This window comes from Manis javanica, chromosome 15 (genome assembly GCF_040802235.1).
Source record: "Manis javanica isolate MJ-LG chromosome 15, MJ_LKY, whole genome shotgun sequence".
Lineage (NCBI taxonomy): Eukaryota > Metazoa > Chordata > Mammalia > Pholidota > Manidae > Manis > Manis javanica.
In genome coordinates, this window is record NC_133170.1 from 56403443 (window position 1) to 56426005 (window position 22563).

Genomic DNA, 22563 nt, shown 5'->3' on the forward strand with positions numbered 1-22563 from the left:
ACATGTTGCCTACCTAAAAGCTAGGAGGTGTCCTCTTTGCTCCCCAGTGCTGCTTTGGAACAGACATTTTCTGTCCTGCCCACAAAAATCTGTTCCTTGGACGCTCATGTCGTCTGGAAATGCCATTCTTCCTAACCCCTTGGTGCGTCATCCACTGGCCATCCATCTCTCTCATTCATGGGAGAATTCAGTCCCCGGCTTACTCTCTTATTCTTCTAAACACTGTCATCATTCTAACTGTCTTGAGCATCCATACTGCTGACTCACCCAACATGATGGCTGCTCTGTTCCCAATCTCATCATGCTTGGCCTTTTAATTTTCCAGATAAATGATGGGACATGGATGACTTGCCAGACACTATTCTTGATCCAAGAGCTACAGGAGTAATAGAATAGACATGACCTCTGCCCTCATGGAATTTACGTGGTGAGGGTGGAAAGGTGCAAACCTAAGCAAGCAAACAAAAAAATGTCATTTTGTTAGTTGCTATTAAAGGAATAAAAGACTGTTGCAGAATAGGGAGTAATAGGGCTGAGGGGTGAATTCCCTCACCATAGCAGGGTGAGGGAAGTCCTCTTTGAGATGGTGAAGTGCTGAGACTTGAAAGATTAACAGAGGTTGACCATGCAGAGACAAGGGAAGAACAATTCAGGAGGAAGACACCAGAAGTCCCCAAAGGAAGGCTTTAGGGTGGTAGTGAGCATGGGATGTTCAAGGAATGGAAATAGGCAGGAGAGGCTGGAGTAGCAGGTGTACAGGTGCTGCTGGGTGACATGAGTCTGTGAGGCCTGAGTGTGTACCTTTGTTGCTTTGTTTGTCTCTTTTTGCACAACATAGAGTGGATCATTCTCCTCAGCTGATTATGCCCTATCAATGCTGGTCTGTGGCTGTGGTCTTTTTAATTTTTCGATATAGTATTTTTTCCCCTTTATCTCCAATTTCTAATTAAATTCCCCTATCTCCCATATACTCCCATTTTTGTTATTTATTTTTGTATTTATTCTTCCATTCTATTTCCTATACATCTGTTAACATCCATGCATCCATGTATGCTACATGTTAAGGTATTTTAATTAATGGTATTGTGCAGTAGTTTTTCTCTGTTCTTTACATTTTTCATTCAGCTTAAGTTTTTGCTCTCCGTATGGCTGTACATATCTAGTTCATATCGTCTGCTCATTCTATAATATTCCATCATACGTACCCAAACCTTCAACCATTCATTTCCCAATCTGTGGCTACCTAAGTAACTTCCAGTTATTTATCATCATAAACAACACTGTACATGTGCTTCCCAGTGAGAGCTTCTCTGGGATGTGTCCCCAAAAGTGGGAATCTTGGGTCATAAAATGTGAGCACTGTTTAATTTTACTGAATACTCTAAGTTTGGTCTCCAAAATTCTACACCAGTGTACACTCTCATTAGCAGTGCATAGTTTTCTATACATTTATCCCCAGTTCAACTTAAAACTCTCCTACAGTTGTGTAAGTTTATTCTCAGAATGCTCAGCCACATTAGCCATTTGATGAATTTTCGCTTCCTGAAGAAGTATCTTCCTGAGTCTTCTGACCTACTCCAAACTGAACCGGTCACTGTCAGGACTGCCACCTGCCTGTCGTCTTGGGAACTTCCTTCACCATCACCCGGAGGATTTCCTTCCCTTTTATCTTGTGTTTCTGGGTTTTTATATCTTCTTCTTTCTTGGCATATTCTCTTGTTTTTGTGGAGCATATCCTCTGGTAGCTTTATGAAAGATGGTGGAAATTTTACCAAGGATACTACACATCTGAAAATTTATTTTTACTTTCATATTTAATTAAAAGGTTGGCTATACAATTCTTGGTTAGAAATCATTTTCCCTGATGATTCTGATGGCATTGCTTATTTAATTCTAGCTTCTAGTGTTGCTGTTGAAAAGGTCCATGCTTTTCTGATTTTTGATGCTTTATATATATATATACATATATATATATATATATGCTTTTTTTTTTTTTCTGCTCAGGAACTTTAGCATCTTCTTTTTATCTCCTGTATTCTGAAATTTAAAGTGAGGGGTCTTGGTGAGGGTCTGTTTTTATCTCTAGTGCCAGTACTTTGTGAGACATCAATTTGGAAATGCAAATCTTTCAGGGCTGGGGCATTTTCTTGAATTATTTTCTTGATGATTTCTTTCCATCCATGTTCTCAGTTTTCTTTCCAGGGTGCATGCTGTTTATAGTTGGACCTCTTATCTTTTCCACATCTTTGTCTTCCTGCTCTACTTCTGGGGAGGTTTCCTTAGCTTTATCTGCCAGCATTTCTAGTGGGCTTTTCTTTCCTATTGTCATGTTTTTAATTTCCAAAGGGCTCTTTTTTTGTTGTTCTCTGAATATTTTAAATGCATTCTGTTCTTGTTTTATAGATAACAATATTTTCTCTGAAGATATTAATGATAGTTTTTAAAAGTTTACTTCTTCCTGTAGAGTCTCTGCTTTCTCTAATTTCCCCCATATGTTTACTTTTTACTATTCATTTTGGAAGCTTTCTTCAAATATCTTGTTCTCTTTGATTGTCTGTTGGTAATTAAGGGGAATATCAAAAAGCTCATTTGAAGCTCTGTTTTGTCATTTATGGCCTCTAACATAGGGTAAAGACTGTACTGTTCACTAGGGAACTCCTAATGTCAGTATTTGTAGATCTTTTCTATTAGGCTGGTTACATTGCTGAGAGAATATGTCTTGGTTTCCTGTGAGATTTAGCTGACTAGCAATATCCTGGGAGCTGAGGCAGGCTGAGAAGGAGAAAGGAGGGGAAGGGGGGTGGAATTTCAACAGTCAGCGTGGGTCTTTTTATTAATGCTCATGTTTTTGGTACAGTAAATTCATCCCTCAGTTGGCCCTGGTGTGCCCCAATCTAGAGATCCCCCGTCTCTTACTCTCCTTAAAGCATTGTTTCTCAAGGTTTGATCTGTGGCCCTCAGGACTCACTGAGACCCTGTCAGGGGATCAGCAAGGTTAACACTATTTTCACAATGATGTCAAGACTTCATATGCTTTTCTCACTCTCATTTTCTCATTAGCGTACAGCGAAGTTTTCCAGGGGCTACATGATATTGCAAGGGGCCGAGCGCAGAAGCACGAGGAAGACCAACTGTCTTATATCAGGCCGGATGTTAATGAGATCTGAACAATGAAAATAATGCCACTCTTCTCACTAAATTTTTTTGATTTAGAAAATAAAGTTACGTTTCATAAAATATTATGTAGATTAAAGTAGAATTACCGTTTATTACCATTATTTAAAAAATTAATAAATGCTTTAAAATGACTCAGGTTTGATAATAATAAATAGTAAATATCAACATATATAATTTTCATATAATCTCTTTGGGCTATTCAATGATTTTGAAGACTATAAAGTGGTCCTGAGACAAAACATGGGAGAACTGCTACTCTAGAGAATGGTCAGGTGAAACTGGGGAGAAATCTGAGGATTCTGACGTCTTTGTGAACATACAGTCCATTTGCTTCTCTTTTTTCTTTAATCCCTTCCTTTCAGATGTTTCTGTACCATAGGCAGCAAAGCAGAGAGACAGACAGTCTGTGTCCCTGGAGACATTGTTAAACCGATGAATCAACCAGCCCTGGAGTCTGATCTATCTCTGGAGGGGCTTCCTGTTCTGGGAGATAATTATTTTCTTTGGTTCGAGGTGGTGGTTAATAGCGGCTGAAAACCCAATAGAAGCCGAAAGTAGAGAGGGTTTCAAGAAGCCCGAGTGACAGACTCTGTAGGTGATGAGCACTGTCAGCTGTCCTAGGATTTGGCTACACAAAGGCCACAGGTGTCCCTGACGGGTTATTTTCTGTGGAGTGGTGGTGGTACACACCAGGTTAGTGTGGCTTCTGGCATCGCCCCCACTATTGCTTTTTTATTTTTTTCTTTGTCTCTTTCTTTATTTCCTTTGTCTTCTTTCTCTACCGGACTGCAAAGTGTGGGGTTCTCAGCTTAGTCTGGGTTTCTTTCTCTTTACATTCTTCTCATAGGTCTAAATGTCATTTTATTCTGGTGTTGCCCCAGACTGATTTTTCCCACCCAGATCTCTCTCTACATCCCAGGTGCACATATCCAACTGCTCACCTGACATCTCCAGTTGACTGTTTCCTAGATGTGCTGGATCTGACCTGCTCAGAGCAGGGGTCGTGACCTGCCCCGACCCCCGCCCGCCTCGCTCCCTTCTCTCAGCTCTCTCCTTCTCAGATCACAGGACCACCACTCACCCGGCTGCTTGAGCCGCAGACTGAGGTGTCGCCCTTCATTCTCCTGGTTCCCTCACTCTGTCTCTAATCCATCAGGAAGTTCTACTGATTCAGTCTGCCAGTATAAGCGGGCTCTTGTCTTCACTCCTTGTCCAAGGCCGTCTTCCTGGCCCACAGCTCTGACATCTCTTGCCTGCCTGGCCGCCAAAGCCTCCAGCTGGCCCTGTTCCCACCCTTGTAGTCCCCCATCCGGCAGTTAGACTGCTCTCCTAAGAAAACACAATATAGATCATGTTGCTCTTCCAGCTTTAAATCCTCCAACAGCTTTTGTCTCTATAACCAAATCCAGGCCCCTTCCCTTGACCTGTAAGGCCCCTCATGCTCCGGCCCCTGCGATTTCTTCTGCCTTGTTGTATGTGACCCTCATCCTGGCTCACCTCAATCTAGTGCTACTGTCTTCTGTTAGTCTCTTGAACACACTGCTTACTCTACTTTAGACCTTCTCCTCACTGCTCACTGTTTGGCCAGCTACTTGCTTCCTAAATCTCAGCTTAAATGTCATTTTTTCAGCCAGGTATCTCCACCTAGTTCACCTCACATCAGTTTGCCATGTGGTATTCGCTTGCTCAGCTCTTGATTTTGCTTGACTTTTTGACCTTTTTGGGGGGTTCACAGCGTATATAAAAATTTGGAGTCACTATATAAAACTATTTCTAAGTATTCTCTGATTGCACAGTAGAAAGGGTCTTATATTTGCTACAGGCTCTTAGGTGAAAGGTGGTTCCCATCATGGCTTCAGCTCCATTGTAAAGGCCAGGAATTTGCTTCTTAGAAGAGTTCAGTAACTCTCAGCAACTCAGGGAAAGAAAATAACAGGAGAGACACCAGAGACCACACTGACTCTTGGAACTCCAGAATAATCATTTTTGAACTTTTCCATCTGAACCCATTAGAGATTTATTTAATAATGTTAGATCCTTTCAAAGATTCAGTCTTTTGTCTTGGATTTATGGGGCATATTACTGAACCAATGTCTTGTGACTCCCCACTCTGATTTTTAATAACAGTGAATCAATAACCTTGTTCCTCTTCTTTGAAGTCTGTAGCTAAAGGGTATCTGCAAGGGTCCCCAGAGGGTGGGGAGGGAAATAGGGACCCAATCCTAGGATTTCTGGCCAAGTGGCAACTTTTGCTGGAAACCGCTAAGGTAGGTCACTGGTTGGGAGACTGAGTTGATTTCCAGACAGCCACATGGTGGGTATATTTGGACCCTGGCTGTCCTCATCCTCTTCTGGCATCAGAACAGAACAGTGTGCATGCTTTGTCTCCAGCAGGATTTTGGAGGAAGTAACTCTATGAGCATCTCTGTTTTGGGATGTCAGGGAAAACAAGACCAGCAGACAGGGACTCATTCATTCTTTCCCTTCTTCTCTGAAGCAAAGTTTTAATAATCTTCATAGGGAGGAAGAGGAAAATGTCTTAGGAGGTGCCGAGCCAGCAGGGGGTGACAGGAAGGAAGTGGGGTATAGTGTTCTGTACAGCTCTTGAGGTGGCATTTTGTACCCCTCTGTCAGTCAGCCATTGGCTACAGGTTGTCCTGAGAGGTCGCTAAAGAGGGTAAATTCCTGGACAACACCCCAGTCCTTTGGCTGAGAGCAATTCCCTGAAGGAGGGGTAGTCATGAGCAGTAAGCAGCCAATAGGGTCACGGGGGCACCCATATAGAGAAAAGGATCTGGGTGGGGTACCGACATATCCATGATAGCTCTTGTCCTGCGAGGGATGTCCCTAAAAGCCAGTCCCACCTTTCCTTCTTGTGTGAAGGCCTTTCTGGGCTGTCCAGCTGAGCTGGCGACTCCCTTCCCCTTAGCCAACGATTGGCATCCCCTTGGCATGGACTTGTTAGTTGCCTGTCTCCCCCACCAGGCATAACTCCTTGGGGCAAGAACCAGGCCTTGCCCCTTGTTGTCCCTCTGAGCCCCAGAAGCTGGTACCATTCTGGGCATGGGGGAGGCATCGGTCCCCTGTCTCAATGGCCTTTGTTCTGTGTGCTCTCACTACTGCCCTCTGCTCATTCCACAGACTTAAGTCAAAGTCACTGACTCAGTCATGACCTTGGGAGACTTTGATGAGCCATGTGTGAAAATCAGGCAACAGATAGCGGAACTGAGAATTTTCAGCCTTGTTTTTTGGCTATATATGCCTTTATAAAGTTTATTTAAGACAAATTGCATGGTAAATTCCTTCTCCTTACTCTCCAAACAGCACAGTGGAAGTCAATTTTGCCTTGCCATGCCCCTCTTGGAGAAAGAAACCTTGGAGATGTTGAAGCTGAGCAGTTATTTCCATTGGTAGGAAATCAGTATGCTGTGTCTGACTCAACAGCTTCTGGGAGAACCTGTTTAATTTGCTTTAATGCCATTTGCATGTATTCAGGGCGAGGAGGCTCATTTTAGGAATTTGGAAGTGAAGGAGACAGCAGTGGAGAGAAAGGGGGCGCTTGGAGGGCTGGACAACGGTGATATTTAAGACAGAATTTTCAGTGTTTATTAGCAACCACTTGGGAGTCCAGAGATGCACACAGCTGTCCCCGCGTGGCTTCTGAGACACAGAGGATACACCAGCCTTTTGAGGACACACTATCATCTCTTCCTGGAGTGACTGACAGTTGAGCCTCCACCTCCCCAGGTGCACAGGTCTCCTTGTCTATGAGAAAAGCAATGTAGGTGGGGGGGGGGCTTTTCCCCAGCTGCCTCTGAGGGCTCTGCAGCTGTAAAGTGCAGAAGAGTGAGTATGCTCAGCAAAGAGCAGATGAGGGTCTAGGATGTCTGGGGGGCCATGTGTCAGTTACATATAACTCACACTTCAGGGTAAGCAGGGAAGTAATCTGACTCTTCCAGGACCCCCCAACTCCCTGTGTGTTCTCTGCCCCTTTTGTCAATGCGCACAGTGTCTGCTGTCTACACCCAATCTCATCCTAAGGTTGACTTTTAAACTAGGATTCAATTTTTAAGTGAAATGAAATGTGTTAAGCATGTCCATGTGTGAGGCCCTTGGCTAATTGCTGGGGCATCAGAGATCACAGTTTTGGATGGAGGCAGACCCATTAATAGTCGACGCTCGCATGTGGCATGACACTAGGGAGAAGGAGCTCTTTGGCACACTGGGGAGCAGGAGAGTCCTGTGAACTTGACAGGCAAACAGGCAGGGTGAAGGCTCTCTGGGCAGAGGGAGCAGCTTGTGCAAAGGCTAGGATAGCATCAGAGCCCAGGGCTGTCCAAGACGCTGATGTGCTGGGAGTGGAGTCAGGGTGCACAGACTTGGCTGGAGGTGTGGGACATGCTGAAGAGCTTGGCAGAGACCCCGTCAGGAAGGCCTTGGGATGATCACCCATATGAAGTGGCTGGGGTGCAGCGAGGCTTAACATGGGGGGTGGTCTCTATTGTAACTGCCAGGAGTGGGGATGACAATGAATTAAAACTCCCGTGGCAGGATTGCAGTGGTCACAGTGCTGGTGTGTGAGGTTTTCCTTGGACAAAAATGTTTCTTAGCTCCTATTCTAGGCTGATTCTGAACTAGCTCTGGAGTGTACCAACTCTGGCTAGCCCTCTTGTATCTATTGAACCCTGTTATGTGCTTAGAAAATTCTGTGTGGCTGAAATGCCAAAGTGCTCTGGGTCATGGGGTTCTGTGCCACTGGGACAGAGCCTCTCTGCTCTGCCCACTGCCAGGACTGAATCCCTACCACACATGGCTTTACACGACCCAAATTCATTGCTGAATTCATTCATTCCTAAACCCACAGGGCTGCAGAGATCCCATGGCATGTGCTCAATAGAGGTCTGATGGCTGAATGACTAGTATTTACAACATCATCTGTGGACACAGGGAGTAAGTGTCACTTGTGGGTCTAACATTACTAACTGTGTCTTCTGGAATTTGGAGATGTGAGGGCTGACCCAGGCTGAGTAAAGCAGATCTGATTTGGCTTCTTTTCTGAATTGTTTTGTGACCTTAGACAGTCCTTGGCAGAAATAAGCCTCTTTTCAGCATCTGTAAAGTAAGAGATTTAGATCAACATTTCTCTCATGTCTCTTCTGGTTCAAATATCCTAATATCTTAAGTCTATAATAGGAATCTCTAGACTCAAAGATACAAAAAAGCGTGAGCCCCCAGGTTGTGACAAGATGCAGAGGACCTGGAGCTTAGGGTTGACTTCTCAGGGAGTTTAGGGAGCGCCTGTTTTTATTCCTTGTTAGGTGGAGGCAGGAAAAGCTCCTGCCTGCTCTGAGGTGCGATGGCAATTCATTAGTTAATCTGTGTGAGGTGCAAAAGGAACAGAGAGCACCGTGTGTGAAAAGTCGTGTAAACGCTATGTGTTACTGTTTTCCATCTGATTCTCCCTGACTCCCTTTCTGTTTCATATCAGAATCCTAACAGCATCCGCTGGGGCTCTTCTGGTTAACTATGCTGCCAAAGAAAAGGGGAAGAATTCACTTTTAAATTTCCATTAATCTCTCTGTCTGTGACCCTCTCCTCTCCTTTCTCCACTGTGTTGTTGAGAGTTGCTGACTGCTCAGTGGTCAGTAGAGATTGGCACCTTCTGACGCTCCCCACCCTTAGTGCAGTCTGTGTGAGCCTGACACTCTGCCCCTGAGCTAGCAAAGGGCATTTCAGTGCTCACTGGGCAGGAGCTGCAGAGGTTACCCAAATAACCACCGTGCAGGGGCTCTTTGTCCATGTGGGAACGGGAGAGGCCAGCCCCCCTCCTGTACAGGTAACCACTGTTCAAGGCAGAGTGTGACAAGCTTGGTGAGGGCAAGGCTGTGGTGTTCTCAAGGAGCCACCTAGTAATCTGCTGGGCAACTGAGACACTACAGGCTCCTCTGTGTATCAGTGAGCAACTGCTGTGATAGTGCCGTGTGACAAACTGACCTAAAACTCCATGGCTTAACATAAGCATCTAAGTGATTTAAGAGGCTGCATGTTGGAAGTTCAGACTTGGCTCAGCTGGGTGTGCTCTTGTGTCTGGGGGTTACCCACCTCCTGGCCAATGTAGGCAATCCTTGGAAGAGATACAAGAGGGACTTTGCATCCTATAAGCAGCTCCTGGCCCTCATCCTCCAAGTGGTTAGCCTGAGTGGTCAACCTTAAGACCTTGCAGAGGTGTGGAAGTGAGAGGGCAATCTGTGAGGCCTCCTGAGGGAAGTGGTGGGATAGATTCTGCCTCTTTAGTGGGAGGGACTGCAAAATCACCTGGCAAAGGGCAGGCTGTGAGCAGGCTGCAAATGTACTCGATCTACGGCAGCACGCCTCAGTCCTCCACCTTCTAAATCTCTGGGGATCAGCACATTTGCACTTTAGGCAGTTTCCCAGGATATGCATATATTCAGTGAAGTTTGCAAATAGCTGGACCTAAGCAAGGAGCAGCAGACTCCAGATTACTGGCTGCCTGGGCTGCCTGTGCCCCAGATGCCCCCTGTCCTGTTTCCTGGGCTCCACAAGGACTTCTCTACCATCAGTGAGCCCTGTGTACTGTGACTCACAGAGGGAAAGGACATGTGTGACCAGAACCTCCAGGGAAGCCCTGTGGACCTTGGTTGGGAGCCAGGGCGGGACTTCAGGAGAGGAAGGTGGGGGAATGGGAAGAGCAGAAGCTCAGAGGAAGGGGAGCTACAGGGGTGTTGGGGTATAGCTGGAGTGGCTGGAGGAGGGTATATGGCAGGGAAGTCTGGAAAGTAAACCAGGCCCAGGTTGGGAATTGCCTTCAGCAGCTGAGGTGTGGAAAAGTCAGTGGACAGCTAACATGTGCTCCTCTTTAAGGGAAGTCTGATAATGGAATCAGTGTCGAGGATGGAAAAAAGTGCCATGTGTTAAAATAGGGCTCTGCTTCTAAAGTTGGATCTCATGTCTGTAGGAATCTTTCCTCTAAAATTGCTGCGTTGAGCCAGCATGCCTTATGGGGTGGACTTACAAAGAAATTTAACAGTTTTTTGTTCCTCACTGATTTGTTAAATATGTTTGGTGGGACCAGTTCTTCCACTCTTGGTTGCCGACGCAGGGGACTCCATGACTTCCATGGTCACTCCTGAGTGTGCAAGGTGCTCTGGTTAATAATTTAATGTGCGTTGCCTAGCCAGGAGCCACAACTTCAAACTTGGTTTACTGTGCTGTCTCTTCCAATCTGCATTTTCCATGTGGCCAGCTAAGGGCTGCGGAGGCCAAGACAGCCTGAGGCTGGGAAAGGGAGGGGGCTTGCCGGTTCCTGCCTCCTGCGACTCTTCAGTGTCTGCTTTCACTGCCCCAGCATGTTGCTCACAGTTTCTGTGGGTCTAGGGTAAAGGGGCGCGGGTATGGGGCCCAGGAGTGGCTTGCTGGGCTGGCACCACGTGGACTGGCTGGCATTCTTTCTGACTCTTTGTCGTCGGGTTCTGTAGAGATGCTCTGTCTTAGACTGGGTGCAAGGTTGGGAGGGGAAGCCACAGGGAAGGGGAGACCCAAGCAAAGCTGTGGCTTCAGGCAAAATCCCATGGAGGTTCCCGTGAGCTGACCCAAAGGGGAGCTCTGGAATGTAAATGACATTTCAGCTTGCCCCTCTGTCCCACTTTTCTACTTGGCAGACACTGGTTAGGGGCTGGCATGGTGGTGGGGTGCGCAGGGCCATAAACTCTCAGACCCTGGCTGCAGTTTGCGGAGCTCTCCAGCCCCTGCAGGGCCGGCCTCCCTCCAGAGAGAGCTGCAGGTGTTAGAGGAGAATGCCGGAGGCAGCTGGAGAGGGGCTGACAGACGCAGGGAGGCCCCAGGCCTGTAGAGATTGTGACAGCATCTCCTGCACCCCCTTCCTTAAGGACCTCCCACTTGCAATTCCCAGCTTGCTGGTGATGGGCCCCCCAGCTCTCCAGGCATCTGACAGATACTCCTGTTTCTCTCCCCTGAGGGCTTTAGACTGCTGCGCCTCTCTCCTGGACAGGATCAGATGCCCTCTTACCTGTGCAGTTCCTGGGTGGCCCAGAAGCACAGACATCTTGGCGAGTCACAGGCCACATTCTCGGAGGAATCTTCAAACTCTCCCCCTGCAGTCAGCTCCTCAGCCTTTCACACGAGGGTCCTACAGTGTTGGTTTTGGCTATTTCTTTTCTAAATTCTGCAGGCACCCTCCCACCTCCTCTGCACCGTGGAGCCTCCGTGTCTTACACCCTGCTCCACTTGTTCACGTGCCCCTCTGTAGGAAGGCTGGCTGAGCCCACAGGAGGCCATGGAGGACAGACTGGGGAGTCAGAGCAGGCACCTGCTGTCCCGGGGGCCCCAGGCTGGTGCTGGACGTGCTGTCCTCCCCTCGGCTGAGCTTTGACCAGCCAGTGTGGGAGGAAGCTCTTTGAACACACGACAGAGCCTGAGATTTTTGTATTTCTCCCTTTGAAGAAGGGTGAGCAGGCAGCCCACAAACACCCTCTGAATGAGTGAATGGAAATAGTTGGTCTTTTGGTTTTGATTCGAGTGTTATTTTTAGTTCCTTGAGGTCGGGATGTTATAAGAAGACAGGCCCAGCTCCCAGAGGAGTCCCCAGTACCGCATCTCTTGGTGGATTCACACTGGCCGTCCGTTTCATTAGGAAGGAAACTGGAGAGTGTGTCGGTATGACCCTTGCCTCTCCCGGGCTCTTCCAAGCTGAGGATGTCAGAGGGAGGAGAGAGACCCTCGTGGCATTTAGAGTGGGCAGGGGGGCAGCTTGCTGGGCTCTGACAGACACGGTCTGTTCTGCAAGGGCTCTTAGTGTTGGCGCTCTGGTAGCAGGGGGACCCCTGGCAGACCCCACCGGGCAGCCCGGGCTCTCTGACCCATCTGGAGCTGACCTTGAGCCCCCGTCACAGGGCTTCCTGCTGTGCCTCCTCACAGCAGGGGCAGGGGTAGGTGGCTTTGGAGCCTGGACTTGTTGAGTTCCACTCAGGCCCCACCACCCTTAAGCTTCTTGGGAACATGTCTGTTAGCCTCCCTGTACCTCAGTTTCCTTGTCTAGTAGATGGGGCCAGCCATGTCTACCTTACAGGATTTTGGTAAAGATTAAATGAATGACCGTGTGGGTGAAGCTCCCAGACACAGTGGAGTCTCCATGAACATCCATTTCTTCCCTTGTTTTGCTGGTGGAATGCTCTGGCTTTTGGAAAGAGAGGTGAGAACTGCCCTCTTCCTCTCTGGAGTGACTCCATGCTGTGGTCTGGGTCCAGGGATACTTGGCCGGGGAAGCCAGCCCACTGTGGCAGTGTGTGAGGCTCCCAGACACCTGAGTGCTGTGGCAGGAAGGAGCGCCTGGGCCCGTGCTGTGCAGTTCCCAGGTGAAGCAGATGGGGTACAGGAGGCCTAGCAAGCCAAGGTGGCTTGCCCAGGACCTCACAGCTGGTGGGTGGCAGAGCGGGGAGTTGGCCCTTTGTCCTGTGTCCCTGCATTGGCCCAGCCGCTGTTTGCTGGAGAGTAGAGCATGTGCCTGTGAAGTAATTTCTGGTTCCAGGTGCACAGTTCGACCTCACTCCTTACCCCTCAAAGGCCTTGTGCTTCTGGGGGAAGTGCTCAATTTCCAATCCAGGCAGCTCAGCATGCTTCTCACTCCAGGAAGCTTTCCTGGCCCTGCTCGGTGCTCCTGGCATCCCTGGCAGATCTTGTGCCCCCACCATCCAAGACCGTGAAGACAGGGAAGGCATGGCCTAGACCTTCCTGCTCCGTGTTGTGTGCCCAGGTCCCTCTGTGCACCCTGGTGCTTAGCAGATCCCAGGAACTGGCTGGGGTGGAGGGCTAGGCCAGCTGGGCCCGTGCTGTGCTTGCTTCCCTCACCGCACTGGGGGCCCAGCTTGGGCATGGGGACACCTCCCGGTTTCGGGTCGTGTCACCCACTTGGCTGCTTCACATGGGCTTCCCTGCCCTGATCTCCACTCAGCCTCCGGGCATGGACACCTGCTGCGTGCTGGACCCGGGGGCCGGGTCTGTGCAGTGGGGAGTTGGGCTGGTGGCTTAGAGCTGGGTCAACGCCAGCTTTCTCCAGCATGGGGCAGGGTCTTGGGCTGGTAACTCACTTAGAACAGGCCCCATGGCCCTGGAAGCCCTTTCCCGCGTTAAGCAGAGCAGGGAACTTTACTGGATCATAGCCTCTTCCCCTGAGAGGCAGTTGGCGGAGGAGGTGGAAGGTGTGTGACATGGTTGTGCTGCAGTGATGCTACAGAAATGGCAAGGAGAGAGTGCCAAGGGAAACTGGGGGAGGGAAAACCCCAGATTTCACTAGACTTGCTGGGGTTGGGGTGGAGGATGGCAGAGGAGAGCGGGGCCTAAAATGAAACCCTGGAGAGAGAGACAGGGAGGCAGAGAGACAGTTATTAAAGTCTAAATAACATGCAAATAGTTTCGTGCCATTTTCTTAAAACCACATTTTATTTGAAACTCACAAGCATCTGGCTCTAATTGTCTCATTGGTTATATTTGTCCTTGCTGAAGAATTTTGCAAATGAGACTAAATTCTCTAGTAATAACGTTTGTCAGTTGATGTGACCATACTTCCAGTCAGGCTAGCAAATAGCCTGCAGAGTGGCCGTGGCTGTTGGGCTTCTCAAAACCTAGGAAATTCAAGAGCATGAGTGGGTGATTTCATCAAAATGTGACTCGGCTGCGTATGTGAGGGCAATGCTTCCATCTTAGTCCAAGTTCCTTTGTTTCCCCTCACACCATTCCTCATTCATTCATCAAACATTGCACAGATAACCAAGACAGTCCACATCTATCCAGCACAGATATGGTAGGAGCTGGGAAGTTGCATTCATTCATGCATCTGTTCAATAAACATTCATGTGGTAGCTGATATTTGATAGTCTATGTGCTGCGTGTTGAGAATATGGGCCTGAGCATGTTGCTTTTGCCTTTGTGCAGGTTATGATGGGGTTGGGAGAGATGCCAAGCCAAGACGTTCATAAGGTAAAAATACTAGCTTGAAAGATGCTTAGTGGTCCAGTTCACCTGGGTCTCTTTCCTCGCTGGCTCAAGTTCCCTGAATCTGTTCCACCTTGGACTATGGAGACGCACATGTATGTATTCACATAGCTGTGGATGAGCGTGTTTAGCAAGGAGAGCGTGTGTGTCCTCCACTTCTCCAGAGGGGGCACCTTCCTGTGGGAAACACAAATTTCAAGTTAGCATCTTATACCCTTGTTAGCCCCTCTTCCTTATCACCAACAGGACCGAAGGGGTCAGTGGGGGGCAGCTGGGGGAAGATTTAATGTGCTATGTAAGTGGGGCTCTTCAAGGCTGTGTTGTTGGAACACCAGAGGCCAACTGGGGGACAGGGAATTGCAGCAACAGTTGAGACTCACACTCCTTGATTTCAGTTTTTGCTGTTCCCAGTGGCTCCAGTCCTATACCTGCTGAGACAGGATTTTGTTGTTTTATGTCAGAAGTAATGTAGCAAAAGCCACAAAGATTATGGATTCTTTGATGTCTATGGCACAGTGATTTAACCTGGACACCCACAGCTCCTCCCAAACACCCCGGGGTAACAGCAGAAGGCCTCTAGGAGCCATGCTCGTGCTCCCCACCCTTCATAGCCAATGGCAGGCTCAAGGCCCCTGTTTTTTCCCTCTGTAAACAATGCAGATCTCACAGGGCTTTACGAGCCCTTAATGATACATGCCTCATAAAAAGTATTTTATAATCAGCAAGCTGCGTAGCTTATTGATGCTCTTGGTGACAGCAGTCAGGAAGTCCTTGGCCCTCCCTCCTGCACATATAGAACACTTGGGGGATTTGTGGCAGATCACATCTTCCAAAGATGGCCCAGCATTTCCCATCTCACATGGACCTCCTCAGTGTGGCCTTACCACTCCCCCGTCAAGAAGTGTGACCTGGCCTGGCCCCTGACTGCTGTGACCAGTGGAATATGGCAGAGGACCCTGTTAGTGCCAGTGTGGCCATCGGTCAGCCTCTGAGGTCTGCTTCCTGTCTCTTGGAGTTAGCTTCTCATGTGAAAAGTGTGACTGTTCTGTGACTGCGAGGCGACGGCCCCATGGAGAGAGAGAGGAGAGCTTGAGGGGCAGGAAGATACACTAGACATCGGAGGAAGAAGCCATCTTGTAGTGGATTTTCCAGCCCAGCTTCCTGAGTTCCCAACTGAATCCCCGAATTCCCAGTCTGTTCATCTGTGAAACAAATAATGGTTATGATAAAATACTCAGTTTTGGGGGGTGGTGGGTAGCTCAGCAACAGAAAATGACATGGCTCTTTGTCCCTCTGCCAAGTTGGTGTCTTTTCCCCAAGGTCTTGCTAATTGTGTTGAATCGAGAAAAGCTCAGGTTTTGCCAGCCCAGGTAATCTGCTGTGTGAGTCTTGACTCAGCCATCTATTTGCTGTGTGTTCACATGACACTTTGAACTCCAGCTTTCTTACCTATCACAGGGCCTGCTCGGGCCTCCCAGAGGGGTAAGGCTGCAAGGAGCCGGTGCATTGGGAAGGGCCTTGCAGTGTGTCCAGCCCTTAGTGCACTGTCAGCATCGGGCGGGAATCTAAGAGCCTTTGGAGGCTCTGTGGGACACCTGCCAGTCAATCCTGCAGCCCTGGTGGCTGGTTCCCAGCAGTACTTGAGGTTGATAAATTCTGGGGCCCACTTTCAGGGTGGGTAGGAGAAAGGCTGCATAGTATGGAGGTTTCGAGTGTAGCTTGTGAATGCTGAGGACCTCCTACCTGTTCTTGATCTCTCAATAACCTGTTATCGCCTTTAAAAGTACCCCCCCTTAATACTTACTTCCGTTTTAAATATGGGGAAACTGAGGCTCAGACAAGCTGATGTGCCTTGCCTGAGGACCTGTGCCAGCAATGACGGAGCTAGGATAGGAAATCAGGTTTCTGGACACCAAGTCCAGTATGATTTGAGGCAATTACTTAGAAATTTTGGCTTCAGCAAAAGGTGGAGAAGATCAGAGAGTATATAAGAAGCATATAATTTTCATCTTATAACATTGCAATGAAGTGACTCTTTGAAAGATGTGAAAAATATCAAATTCCTTTAAAGCTGCAAACACCAGAAGTTTACTTTTTCCAGTTGATCATTCTTGGCAAAATAGGCTTAAATGCCATCTTTTTCCTTCCGTTTCCAGTTGGAGATTCTTCTGTTTTGAGCATGTGTGTTCCTCTGTTCTGGAAGTTTTTCTTGACAGAAGCAGAGAGGTTTTTGACAAACAACTTTAATATTCCTTGTGTCTATTTGCTGGCTCTAATACTCTTGCAAGCTTACAAGGTCACTGTTAAGATTAAATCTGAGTCATCTGAGGCAGATATTGACACATCATTATTTAAATCCTGAGCTGCTGAAGGACTCTCATTCCCATGAGCTATGACTCACTGTCCAAATGAACACCCCAAATTCCACGCAGCTGCTGAGCAGGGATTCTGGACTCCTTTAGGGGGACAAGCTTGCTGTGTGTGCTGAGAAAACCCCACTTGCTGTTGCAGCAGAAGTGTGGTGTGCATAGAGAATGAGGGCTTCTATCTCATCTCCACCACTTGCTGTGAGTTCTGTCTTTTCAGCTGTTCTTCACAGACCTTCCTATACTTTGTACTTATATATTTATGTAGTAAAATGTATTACCTTAAGTGTCTTAAGGCAAAACACTGTTACCACCCCAGAAGGCCTCCTTGTGCCCCTTCCCAATCAATGACCCCTTAAAGTAACCACTGTTTTGACTTTGGACACCATGGGTTAACTTGTATCTGTTCTAGAATTTCATGTACAAGGAATCAAATGATGCACACTCTTTTGTGTCTGGCTCTTTGGCTCAGCATTTATCCATGGTCTTGTGTATACGAATAATTTGTTCTTTTTTCACTGCTGAGTAGCAGCCCATTGTTTGGATGGGTCACAGTTTGTTTGTCCATTCTGTTCATGGACACCTGGGCTGTTTCCAAACTTTGTCTATTATGAAGATAGCTGCTATAGCAATTCTTGTACTGATCTTTTTGTGGACTTATGTTTTCATTTCTCTTCAGTGAATACTTAGAAATGGGACTGTCATGTCATAGGATAGGCATGTCTTCAACTTCATCGGAAACTGACAAACAGTTATGCACAATGTTTTCAGTCTTTAAAGTTCAGGCCCTCTGGAAGGTGTCTGGTGGTACTGCAATGTAGTTAAGTTGTATTTTCCTGATGAACAATGATGCTGAGCACTTTGATTTATGTTTACTGATTATTCCTATACCTTTTATTTTGGCGAAACATCTGTTTTAATATTTTGCCAACTTAAGATTTCTGATTTTATATTGGTAGGATGTATTAATAAAAATGTTATTAGGGAATGGGTTGCAGAATACAGACAGAAAAAGTGCTGAATAAGAGAGAGTCATCAAGGACAGTGGTGGAAACAGTTGGTATGATTGTCACCTTCTTCCCAGGGTATATTATAACCCATGAGTGGGCGGAAAGCTTTAAGGATGTCATCACTTGCTTTATTTAGAACAAAGAGGTGTAAGTGGTAGGGATAACTCTGATAATAAACTGAGAATTTCACACACACACATACACAGCCCTGTGGAAGGAAGATGAGCTCAAAGAGCAGAAAAATTGAGTTCTAGTTCTAGGAACATGGGAAATACATAAAGGGGCAAAATTACACACGACTAGCCCCACGAAAGTCAGAATTAAATAGAGTTTACTGGGGGGAAGTTCATAAGCAGAGAAGCAGAGGACACTCAGTAATCTCATATTCTTGCAGCTTGGGCTGAAGTTCCAGAAGAAAGGGGCTCCACCTCCATGAGACTCCTTACATTGACAGGTTTCAGGGAGAGAGAATGTCTACGCAGCTACACAGCAGTGGGAGCCCCTTGGTGCCATCAGGAGCCCAGGGGGTGGGCGAATAGCCACCTCTTTTTCCGGTGAGATAACTCAGTCCTGTTGACTTTGCTCTTCATTAAGCAAGAGTCAAGAATGGGGGAGAAAATATGCCTCAGGGCTGTTCAAATTTGTCTCTCAACAGGAGAGTTCTTTAATCTCTGAATCTGTTTTCCCATTGCAAGATGGGAAAATAATACCTATTTTGAAAAACTATTGTGAAGATTAGAAGTAATCATGTAAAATACCTGTACCTAAAATACAGTGCCTAGGGTCTAGTGAGAGCCCAACAAATATCAGTTTTCTTCATTTCAAGGGAAGAAAATGAAATACTTGTTACTAGGGTGGAGTCTTAATGCACATGGGCAGTGTGGCTGGCTGGCTGGAGGCAGCTCTAAGCCTGGCAGAGCCTTTCACTCTCCCTTGACACTATACTTCCTTATCTAAGACCTGGAAGGAGGTTCTTAGGACAGTGACCCCTGGGGATTGTAATTAGCACACAGTGAGGCCACAATGCATTTCTCATTTCCCCTTATTTGCTGTGTAGCATTTATAGAATGGAGACTTTTGATGTGGAGTTGCTGGATCTTGGGGGAGGAGGCAATTGGACTGAAGTTGTAGATTTTGACACCAAAATACCAGATGCTTGGATGCATCTAGAACTCATGTGGCCTAATTCATGGAGGTGTGCATTATGAAGTACCAGATTTTCATAATGGAAAAATAAGAGTATTAAAGAAAAATATCAAAAGCTTCCTTTTTCATAATACTCTTAATAAAAGCTGATTGTTTGTTGCGGTTTGGGTTGCTACGGTGACATGACAGTGCTGAATTTGAAGAGAATTGAAGCACTTCTAACACGGACAGACACAGCTTATAGACAGGCTGAGAAAAAATACTGCGTTTAGAAACAGGCTTGAGGTGTTGTGTAGAGTGTTTTATGGCGTTGATAAAATTTCCTGAGTTTCTGTGTCAGTCCTACCTCTGTTTTCTAGGTTGCCTGTTTAATCCCCATTCTGTTTTGTTTCTCAATTATAGTTGAGTTTTTTTATTCATTCATTGATTCATCAATAACAAGCTCTTGATAGCATATGCATCCACATTCTGAGGGATATTCAAAGTCGTAAGACATGTGGTCTCTCAGGGTGGTCTCATGGTAACAGGGGCACGTCCTTGTCACTGGTTGGCTTCCCCCTGGAATGAGTTTGCAGTCAGTCACTGCATTCAGTGACTTCAGCACGGGGGAAGTTTAATACAAAGAATTATTAGGCTGAGATAGGATAGCAAGGGTAAAGGTGGAAACAGAACTCTAAAAGGTGTCCATGGAATGACAGACATGGAAGGGGTGTTAGGATCTCATGAAAGTCTGGCTACAGCGGGTGCTCTGGATATGGAGAAGTTTGCTGGTTGTAGAAGGCAGAAGTCCATGAACAGTGCTAGAGAAATAGCAACAATCCTATAGGGAGTGAATGCCCCGAGGCTTGGGGTTGGGAGTGCAGAGGGGGTGGGAAGGTATCACTGTGGGTCATGGGGTGTCTGCAAGGAGAGGGGTATCTGAAAGGAGGGGGCTCCAGTAAGGTGGTCTCTGGGCCTAGGCAGAGGCTGTGGAGCCACTGGGGGACTGCGTGCTTTCAGCATGCACCTGGGGCAGAGTACCATTGCGTGTCCCCAACCACATGCACCATGGAAGGAATGTGCAGATGGAGCTAGAAAAGCAAACCAGAGAAGCTGCATCAGGAGGAGGACAAACCTTAACATTGGTGCTTCCTGTTAGGAGAAATGCTGGAAGGGTCCAATCTGTACCACAGAGCAGGTACTGAAGGGTGAATTTGGAGCTGAAAGGCAATGTCAGTAACTGGCCCACCATCTTGGTTGTGGCTTATCTCATAAAATCATTGAAAACATCTGACTTTCACAGCCATCCCCAAAGAAGCTTCATGCACTGAGATGCTGGAAAGTTATATGAAGGGTTCCAGAGTGCAAATCCTTCAGAGAGGATGGCTCCGTGGCTGGCCCTCCCAGGTGGAAGCTGGGAGGCAAGCCTGGGCTGGTAGCAATCATCTGGACTCAGTCCTTCCCTGCTGAATGGCAACATATATCCATTTGGCTTAAGACTTGGAAACACAGGGACATGGGTTTGAGGCCAGCCCTGCCACTCACCAGCTGTGTGATGTTGACACTGCAGTGACGTCCTCGGTAGTTCCGACACCAGTGTGCCTAGTGGTGCTCCAGGGTTGGCTTCCAAAGTCACAGCTTTCCCCATTGTATCTTAGGCTCGGCCGCGATGGCCTAAAGCAGGGCACAGTGCACTTGACCGGCAATAAGCCAAGCAGCGACCATTTCAGGCTTTGCAGAGCACACAGCCTGTGCTGTGACTATCCAACTCTGTCTTGTAGTGCAGAAGCACAGAACACGGCTGTGTGGATTAACTGTGCTGGGACCAGGGTGTTCCTGAGTGTGCTCTGGCTCTTACACTAGATTGGTGTCTCCCTTTCCAGAGGGAATTTTATCTGGTCTCATTGATGGGCCCTGCTTTGGGCCTTGGGTGGAGGCCCTGAAGACACCCTAATGAACTGTCCTGCCTCTGAGGCTGGAGCATCAGGGGCTGGGGTCTTGGTTCTCTCTTACCTAGAATGTCCCAAATTTTGTATTTAAACTTGGCCTTTAGGGGCCAGCACTGCAAACCCAGGAAAGTGGCAGCTTTTGCAGAGCTACTAAAAAGCAGGATGTTGTTAGACAGTATCTGCATGGTGCACTGTGAGACAAGGAAGGCCCACTTCCCTGGTTAAGGGGCAGCAACAATACAACACCATCGAACCTTCCATGGCATGTTGTTTTCTTGCTGCTATAGCTACAATAGGCAAAAAGTTGCTGTAGGCAAAGACTCATCTCTTATGGTTACCTGCAAATTTTCTTGGCCAGAGAGAACAGATCAAATCTGAATATATCAGATAGTGAGTTTTAAGGAAAAGGAGGGGCCAGTAGAGTGAAACCTTAAACGAACTGCCTTGCTGATGGGGGATAAAGCTCCCCAGACAGACATACGTCAGCTCATGCCCTCATCCCGGCTGACTGGGGCCACCTGCCCAGATGACAAGGTAGCCACCCCATGCTGGCATTTTCCTGGGCCTTTTTAAAAGTTCTATTTAAATTCTGGGGCAGCAGGGTTGATGTGGAGATATTTATGCCCTTTTGATAACTGCTGCTTAAGCTGCTTCTCTGACAGACAAATTCTAATTAAACAGTATAATAAGTTGCAGAAACACAACGGCTCTCAGTGCTTTTCCTGTGGCGTGTCACAGCGGAAAAAGCCACATCTGTAACTTGCAGATACATTTTTAGGCACTGTCTCTGTGAAGTTGCGCTGGCTGTTTCTCCAGAGATGCTGGTTAGGCTAACACCCTCTCCTTTTTTTTTTTTTTCCTTCATGGAGACTATTTTTAGGTAGCAAATTAATTGTGGGGAAGTTCGGGTCAAAGAGATTTGTATTTCTTTGTGTGGCAGACTCTGCCCTTGGCTTTGGACTGTTACAACAGACAATTAAGGGGCTGAGTTGGGATTTGAACCCTGGTCTTTTTGTCACCGTATATTCCAGGAAATAAAAGGAAAATGAAAAACAACAACAAAACAGCCATAGCAGCAAAATGGAGGTGCTTGATTTTGGACATAAGGTTTGACTTGGGTTTGAGGCACGGTGGGTCATTACAGTGGTGACATTCAGCGAATGATCAGCAATTTGGGCCTGGAACTTGCGTGACAAATGCAGAGTAGAGATTCATTAGGAGAGTCTCCTGTTTGGGGCTTCATTTTTTTTTAAGTCCAATACTCATTGCTTAACTTCATTAAATGGCATTTTTTTGTAAGTTGCAGAGGATGAAGCACTAAAGGGGAGTAAAGACAAGTGTTTTATGCTGAGTTTTACCTTTACACTTGCTGTGCACCTTTGGGCAAGTTACTTAACCTCTCTGACTCTGAAAGTTGAGTCACCAAATCTGAATTTGGTGTGCTCCTGGGCTAACTTGGGCTGTTCACATGGCAGGGTTCCAAGACAGCATGTGGAAGGAGCACGGTCTCAGTGTGTGTTCTGTCACTTTTCATCGGTCACAGCAAGTGGCCAGGCCAGCCCAATTGGAGAAGAAGGAAAACGGCAGTTTGAAGAGGTAAGGAAAGAGAGAAAGGAATTTTCCTAAGCTGTCTACACTGGGGGAGTTTTCATCCTGGAATTTTCAAGGACAAATGATTAATATAATGTGGTGATTGGAGCATGTGGTCTGCCTGTGCATCACGTTAGCTAAGAGGAGAGGCAGGTGGAAACAGCAGCGAGAACAGTGCATGAGGAATCAAAACCTTCCAGTTGTGTGGCTTGGACAAAATACTTAACCTGTTGGGACTCAGTTTTTCATACTAAGGTTCCCCAAACTTTTATTAAGCCTGTTCTACTCTAGGCACTTGGAGCCACAGAGAGAAGGAAG

The 22563-nt window shown here is 47.1% G+C and overlaps 1 long non-coding RNA gene across 1 annotated transcript in view; it reads left to right on the forward strand.

Annotated features, from left to right (window-relative positions):
• Nucleotides 1-22242, forward strand: part of LOC140846351 (uncharacterized) — a 118907-nt gene extending 96665 nt beyond the window's left edge. The window contains exons 2-3 of the long non-coding RNA XR_012125348.1: nt 14146-14190; nt 22131-22242. This is a non-coding gene — a long non-coding RNA (uncharacterized lncRNA). The remainder of the gene's footprint in view (nt 1-14145; nt 14191-22130) is intronic.
• The last annotated feature ends 321 nt before the right edge of the window (nt 22243-22563 follow it).